Here is an 8,666-nt window from a genome sequence, read left to right on the forward strand (position 1 = left end):
CAGTTCTGTATGCACAAATAAATAAATCTTCAAAAAAATTATGTTAAAAATCATGCTAAAAACCTCAAGTCCTTAAAGTTAAGATTATAAATTAAAAAAAAAAAACTCAGAGTACATTTTAAAGATTTATTGACTATTCAAGGACTCCTAAATCCAGTCTAGCAACATACAATCCATCAGATTGAAAGGAGTTACAAGGAACTCTACAGAAGGAAAGACTTATAGGCAGAAGAGAGAAGGAAAAGGAAGATATACTAGGCAAAAAGTGAACTGGTTATTGCAAGTTTACTTTCCTTCAGGGGATACCAGAGGTCTATTAGGGAGATTACCTAACCAGTAAGAATCTGATAATTTCTAATTGAATGCTTTAAGGCTACATTTCTGGAAGAGCCAAAACTGCAATTAAATTAAATTTTATTTGGTGATGTAAATTTTGGCCTAATAGTAGTGACACCATTGGGCCTGTTATTTTGTTTTTAACATTAAGAATATAGTGGAATCACATGGTGTGAAGACTGGGTATACTGTGGAAAGAACACGCAGGTAAGCAATCAGAAACTTGAGTACAGCTGTTAACTGACTGTGTGACTTTGAGATGAGTAGGTCATTCATTTCTTTATAGCCTCAGTTTTCTCCTGCAAAATAAAGGTTCTGGCCTAGACAAATAGGTTTCTTCTGTTCTGAATGTTGATACTTTCTAGACAGAAAATGATTTGAAATAGAATTAGATTTGAAAATCCATTCCTGTAATTATAAATTCAGGTGTCAAAATAGATCTTGAAAGAGAAAAAACAGGAGAAATGCTAATTTTACATTATGGCTTATGTCTCATTTGAGATTTTCCTTTCTAAGTAAAAAAAAAAAAAAAAAAAAAAAGAATAAATGTGTCTCCAACATTTGGATTCTGTCCTCTTTTGAAAACAGTCTTGCTGGCCTGACTTGACTGTTATAATCCAAGTAGGACTATTTATAATTCCAGGAATTTAAGTCAGTAAAGTAGAGTATCTTTATGATAGCAAAGAACAAAAAGAAGGCATTAAGTTTGAAATTTATATAAGAACGTGGCTCTTGCCATTTATCTAAAGACAGCAATGTCATCTACCCTTTCATGTTAGGCAAGGAAATGGTTTCCTATTTTTGTTATTCAATATGTTATCTCAGTTTAGTATTTGCAGATCCTTTAGGGAGAACCAATATGTTAGAAGAAAAAGGTAAAACAGTGTATTTTATTAGAAAGAACAAAGGGGATGACAACCTGGTACACATAGGAAGGAAGGTAGAGTGAATGGCTCAAGTAGACTTGTATCTGCAACCAAATCTAAATATAAGTGTTACTATGACTACAAAGGTAGAATATTTGAATAAAAATGGATATGAAAGTCTTTTAAATGTTAATTGCCTTTGGAGGAAGACTGCATTTTAAACTGTACACAGTAGCCTCCATCTTTTCTTATACTTCATGATTTCTAGATGGCTTTTCTTTTAAACAAAGCTATTGCACACACGATACTAGCACATGCTTTGAGTTTCCTTGTATAAGAGCTACTTTACACCATTTCAACATTGATACTCTGATTCTCCATTTGTTTGGTTGGCACCTCTGGACTTTTTTGGTGATAAACAGCATGATGATCTACCTGAAAAATCTTTAAGGTCAAGTCATCCTTTTCGATGGATATGACTTTATTTAGATTTAGGGAACATCTGTAGAACAAATTCTAAATGCTAGTCATTATGGGGGGGAGAAACTCAGGTAGATACATTAGGGTTCTGCTCCCCAAGGACACTCTATAGATGGGCAGTTATGCTGAGTGATCTTTGGGATCATTCATTTCTGGCTCCTAAAAGAAATAAACATCTTTCTTTGTAATTAAATATAGATTTGCTGAAAGGTTTCTGAACTAAAACCACTATAATTAGTACAAACATTATCAGATTTCATAGATGTTCTTGAATCTACTGCAGTCTTCTTTTTGAAAAAATAATTTTATATATACACACACACACACACATATATATATTCATATATATATACACACACACACACACATTCCAGCTTGTAAAGACATTGAATAGGGAAACTGGAACTTTATTTCCCATACAAGAAATAAATGACATTTACATAAAGAATATTTGACCCCTTGACAAATATTGGTCAACAACTGGAAAATGAGCATTTCAAGGGTGTTTAACAAGGATTTTTATCCAGACTATAAGCATGGTTTTTGAAGAGGGCCAACCTCCTAAAACTTCAGTATCTTAGTTTTACTTTTGGACCAGACATGATAGCTGGTTACTCCTTTGCAAATAAATGTGTTAGTGACTATATCCCTTGCATTTTATTTTGTTTTTCTGTGATTTATATCCTATCTAAGCATATGAATTAATTTTAAAAATGTTCATACATGCTGTCTGGGTGTTAGAAGGTAGGCTGGATTTTGGTTGCCTATTTTATACCTCTATTTTTGCTCTAAAAATTAATGTATACTACATTTAAAAGAAACTCACACCAAATCTTATTTTCCTGTCACATAGGAACAAATTAAAGGATGAGTTAATAAAACATCAAACATTTGAGGGTTTTTAAAAACATATGTACCTGATGAAAGATTATTTTCTCAGCACAATAATCAACTGCCTCTAGAATATGTCATAATTTGGGGTACTGAATTAGCCTGTGTGGCATAGAGAACAATTGTTTATTTGAATCATAGAAAGCAGCAAGGAAAAATTAAGATTTGAGCAAGATGTCTTAACAAAGGCCTGAACGGGGGCAGGTGGTTGGAGGTACCAGGTAGGGTTAGTTTGGACATCCTGACCCAGGCTATTCACGCCTTCCCCAGAAAGCCTCAAGTCCAGGAAAGCAGTTTTAGGATAGCAGGTACCAATCACAGGAAGCTTGGATATCCAGAGCAGAGGAACCTCAGTTTGTGAGAATGAGCACCAGTAAAGCTGATGCCATTTCTAAAAGTGGGCATCAGCTAATAAAGTGTCTGTATATAGGCTAGATTTAAAAAAAAATGTGTAAATAGGAAAAAACACAAAGAACTATGATTAAGCTAAGTACTTGCTGAAAAAAAAAAAAAAAAAAGGGAGCTACCAAGAACACGGAGAACTCATTAGCTCTCATGGCCACAAGTGGAAATGGGTCCCACAAGTTTTTTGGCATCACATGCATCACATCTAAATAAAAAGAAGGTCAACCATATGTCCCAAGTGGATATAGTAACCTAAGATCTGAAAGAGGGGTGCAAATTCAGTTAGAACAGCAAACTGGTTGGTTAGAAGAAAAACCATGACAGAAGTCATAGCTCTGTTTTATACAACCAGTAAATAACTCATTAGAGAAGGAAGTGGACAATAAACTCTTATCAATAATAAATTTTAAAGTTACATGATAGCCACTATTAGTATAACATTATTAAGAAATGTGTAATGTCCATAGGAAAAATGAGAGAATTTTAAAAATTGGCTAGCAAAAATAGGTGTGCAAAAAACATCATCACACTTTTATTTTTTACATTTTGTATATATTTTTATTGGGGTAGTCTTGGTTTATAATGTTGTATAGGATCTAGGGGTGGATGTTTTCAGGTGGATGCTACCATATCACTCATACCAAGTATGCACCCCTAATGCTCTATATAGCCCTCTGTTTCCATTACATTTCATTACTTTTCTGTATTTCAGTCTTGGGTAAACTTTCTGTAAAAGTAACTTCCATTAGTATTTTTCTTTGTGTAGGTTTTTTGATAAAAATTGTTTGTTTGAAAACTTTATTTTGCCATCATTGTGAAAAGTATTTTGAAGGATAATTTGATTCAATGTAGAATTTCAGGTTTAAAGTTACTGGCTTTCTTCACTTTCAAAATGTTATCTCATTATCTTGTAACTTCCAAAGTTTCTCTTGAGAAATTGCTGTCAGTTTTACTGGGTTACTCATTGAAAGCAGTACACACCTTTTTTTTTTCTCAGCTGCTCTGTGGAGTACTTAATTTTTCCAGATAGTTTTGGAAATTCATGGCCATGATGTCTACATTATTTTCTTTATCATATTTGTTCTCCTCTTTTTCTGGAAATCCAGCATATGGAGGTGTGGAAACACATCCCCAAGTTATACAGATTTGTGAGGAGCTGACAAATAATGAAAAAAAATTACATTAGATTTTCTATTATTTGTATCCCATATTATTCTAGACTTTCTAGAATTTCTTCTCTTAGTATTTTACCGCAGCTATTTCTTAACAACCTTTCTTCACTTCACCACTCTTCTTTATTGCTATCTCTGGTCTGCTATTCAACTTGTATATTGAATTCTTAATTTCAGGTATTATCATTTTTAGTAATAGAATTTCCATTTGATTGCTTTTATAGGTATAATTCTATGATGAAACTCTTCATATTTTCATCAGCTTTCTCTAGCATACTAATCATTGCCATTTTAAATTTCTGGTAACTGGAATGAAGGATTACCTGTCATTGTCTGGTGTTTCTCTTCACTTCAATTCATACTGTCCTGCCTCTTAGCACATGTAATAATTTTGACTGAATGTCAAACATTTATTACAGTCATATGTGAGTTCAAGACATGAGTCCATTCTGAGAAATTGCGCTCCTAGGTAATTTTGATATTGTATTCACACAAACCCAGGTAGTACCAACTACACACTTGGGCTATATGTTGTATCCTATTGCTCTCAATGGACAAATCTGTTTGAACACTATAGGCAGTTTTAACACAATGTATTTATGTATCTAAACATATCTTAATGTAAGGTGAAGTGGAAATTACAGCAGAGAAGAGAACTGGTGCATCTGTATAGGACACTTTGCCTGGGACTACCATTGTGGATGATGAAAATGCCAATGCCTTCTTTCTGGAACATGTCCTGAAAGACTGGTCTGATGCTCTTCTTGAATAGGTGTCATCTCTTTCATCACAGATTTTCTCATAAGCATGAGCATTCTTCTCTATTCATGAAACTCTTTTGGTATTGGGGGCCCATGTTTTTGAACCCTTGAAGGCATTTGTTGAGGTCTACAAGCACTTCTGCTGAACCTTTCACTGTGAATTATTTTGGAGATAATTCTTTTTTTGGTCAGTATTTTCCGTTCTCTTCCCCATTCTGCATTTCTTTTCGAGTTCCAGCAGCTCCTTGTTAGCTAATCACCTCTAGAAGCTCCTCAATGTCATCTGCATCCACACCAGGTTAAAATTCTTTGTTGTCTTAATTATAGTCTTACTGACATTTTCTGTCTCCTCATTCTTGGCAAATCTTTTGACGTCATGGACAAATGTTTGAAATGCTTTCTTCCAAATGCCACTTCTATATTCCTTGGTTATATCATCTAGACCTAGGCAAAGTTCTTGATGTTGTCATAGATGTTGTAATCTTTCCAGACTTGCATTAGTGTTTTCTTCAGTCACATCAATAGCCTGGACAGATGTCCTCTTTGGGTAGTAAGCCTCAAAAGCTGCTATAACTTCTTGATCTATTGGTTGGATCAAAGAAGCAGTACTTGCAGTAAGAAATATTTTGATTTGGATGAAGATCACAAATACAAGGATGATATATGGAAACATTATCAACAATAAACAAATTCTTGAAAGGTATGTTATTCCCTAAAATATATTTCTCCATTTTGTGGAAATAGCTATTCAGAAGGGCATCTTGGAAGAGAAGCTCAGTCATCCTTGACTTATCATTGCTCCTATCATGAAACTGTGTCACCAGGATGATTACAAGCCTTCGGGGCTTCCACTGTGACAGATTATAATGGATTTTAATTTGTAGATCACACCTCAAATAAGAGTTGGCCTATGCTTAGAAGTCTTGAAACCATCTTAAAAATGAAAGTTCTATCAGGTACCCATTCCCAGGGTAAGGAGGTTTATCCAGAATTTGCATTGGCAAGTAATTTTCCTCCATTAGCAGCTTTTCTAGAGTTTCCCCCAAATTTTCCAGTTATCATTACATCAACAGTTGCTAATTTACCACTCACTTTCACTTTGTGGAATAAACAATGATTGCTGAATTGTTTAAAGCATCCAGACCTACCAACAAATTCAGTATCAATGAGGGGTCCAGCCTTTTCTTTCAACATCTTCCCATTGGTTGTGATTATCACAGTGCCAGGAAGCATATGCTTCTGTGTCTGGGCTTCCATTCAGATCATTAGCAGTTTCTTCATAACTCAAATTTTATGTCTCATTGCTTTCAGAAGCAGATCCTTCAAAAGTTTCTGTCACTTTACTCTTGTTCTTCAAGATCATCACTATGGTAGAGTTGGTTGTGCCTCACTGACCAGCAATAATCACTGATTTTTCTACTTTTGTAATCCTTAATCGCTTTGAATTTACTTTCCAGGTCAATACTTGATGTGGCCTCTTACTGGCAAAATTAAATTTTGTATATTTAGGAGCCATGATGTAACAACAGGAGATTAAATCAAGCACAAGGGAAAATAGTGCTATTGAGAGAGACTTTAAACATTGGGTGTGTGAGACTTCTGCTGGCATAAAACACTGTGACATCATGAAGGTTATGGTCTCACTAGGCAATAACAGTCTGGAGACCACCATTGTGTATTTGGTGTGTCCCTGACTGAAATGTTATTCTGCAACACATAAATATGTTGGTTTACAGATTTTATCTTCCTCCAAAAAGTATTTTGTTTTCTCTGATCATTTTATTTTAAATTTCAGGCACTGAGCTATGCGGTCATTAGCATCTGCCTATTTTTTTTCCTCTGCTCCTAAAGCACAGCCCTTCAGGGCTACCAACTAAGAGCCCAAGATGTCCTCTGAGCCCATCTGCTTGAAATGTTCTGAACTCTAATCCTTGCCTTTTAGCTGAAAACTCTCCTGTTTGCCAGTGGTTTTCTATTAATACTTGTAGCCTACTGACCTGGTGATTCCAGATTTGGTAAATAGTTAAAGAAAAAGTCAGTCCCAATTCAGTCTCAGTTCTCTGACTTCTACTCCATTCCCTGTCTTCATCTATGACATCTCTAATTTTGTCAATTTGGCACCACGAAACCACCAAAATCTCTAATGGTTTCTCCTCAGTAGTTTTTGTGTGTGAGATACCTAGTTTCTCAGCCTCTTACTCTACTTACTTCAGAATGGACAAATACCCTCAGATATCAAGTTGTGGATGATCTTATCCTTCTCCATTGTTTACTGTTCTCCAAAACCTTGGACCCTCTAATTCTGGTTGCTATTGCAGTCCTATAATGGCTTTATATATATGTATGTATGTATGTATGTATGTATATATTGATGACAAGCATATTTGTAGTTTGCTTATTTTGTATTTTTATTTGGCGACCCTCTAATTCTGGTTGCGATTGCAGTCCTATAATGGCTTTATATATATATATCTATGTATGTATGCATATATATATTTATGACAAGCATATTTGTAGTTTGCTTATTTTGTATTTTTATTTGGCTTTGCTAATTCTGAATGACACATTCCCAACTAAAAACTGGGCTTCCATGCCTACGAATGGGAAGAAAGTGTATTCAGATAGGCAATTAGCTACCTGCTCCAAATTGGTCGGTGGAAGCCAGTTAAAGTTCCAGGGTGAAATGCATAAGACTCTGTACATATATTGAGGCCATGGGTTGTCAGAACATAGTCATGACTTAGGTAAGCTCATAAAACAACTGTAAACTGATTAACAGCAGCTATCAAAATCATTTATTCCCAATGTCTTGGTCATTGCTCAGCAGACAATCTTGAGATGGTAATTTGGTTTCCATTGAGATTTAGAATGTGCTTATCAGCAAATATGAATGTGCCTATCAGTTTGGCAGTCTTATTTCTTATGGTAAATGATCAGAAAGAGTGTCATGTTCTATATGATGAGCCTTCTAGAGCTCATTTGCCTTGGATAAAATGACAAAGCATAATTTTTGACCTACTAGAATGATTGTGTCTAGCTCTCTTACTAAAACACTATCAACAGACATTAAACTCTTTCTAAATTTATCAGCACGTCCTATTTATTGGGTAAAAGGTGAATCCTTTTATATATATATATATATATAAAAGAGCTTGCAATTACATCTAAGTTTCTAATAAAGAAATGAAAACTGGAAAATTATTTCTGAAAACTGTCTTCTCCTTATATAAGATATACATTTGGAAAATGTGGTCCTGCATGTGATGAAAGGAAAAAAAAAAACAGGTAATTAAAAATATTATCTCAGTCTGATAGGTCTGCAATTTGGGAGTTATAATAAATGTTTGTTCTTTTTCAAGATACAGCGAAGTGTAGATTTTGGCTGCCGCTAGAGAATTTCTTTATTAAGTTAATCACTGCAAACATTAGTCTCTAATACAAGGAAGAGACATAAATTCTGAGGGAAAGAGCTCTCTTGGCACCCATTCCTACTTTATGGGAATAATCAGATGGTAGAGAAAAAATAGAAACTTGAGAGGTTCTTGGGATTCTCCTGCAAACCCTGAAAAAGGAACTTAATTTCTAACTCCACTTCTGCTTTTTTCAATCTGTTATGGAAAATGAAATTTTACCTCTAAGAAGACATTGTGCATATGAATGAAGTAATAACTTGAGCTCATTGGATGGAATTTGGACTGATTAGGGGCTTAATTGCTATCTTACTTAAAGTTCAGAAGTATGTTACATTTTAAACT

The sequence above is a fragment of the Condylura cristata genome, unplaced genomic scaffold (assembly GCF_000260355.1).
Source record: "Condylura cristata isolate star-nosed mole 26May11 unplaced genomic scaffold, ConCri1.0 scaffold00006, whole genome shotgun sequence".
In the NCBI taxonomy this organism is placed as follows: Eukaryota; Metazoa; Chordata; class Mammalia; order Eulipotyphla; family Talpidae; genus Condylura; species Condylura cristata.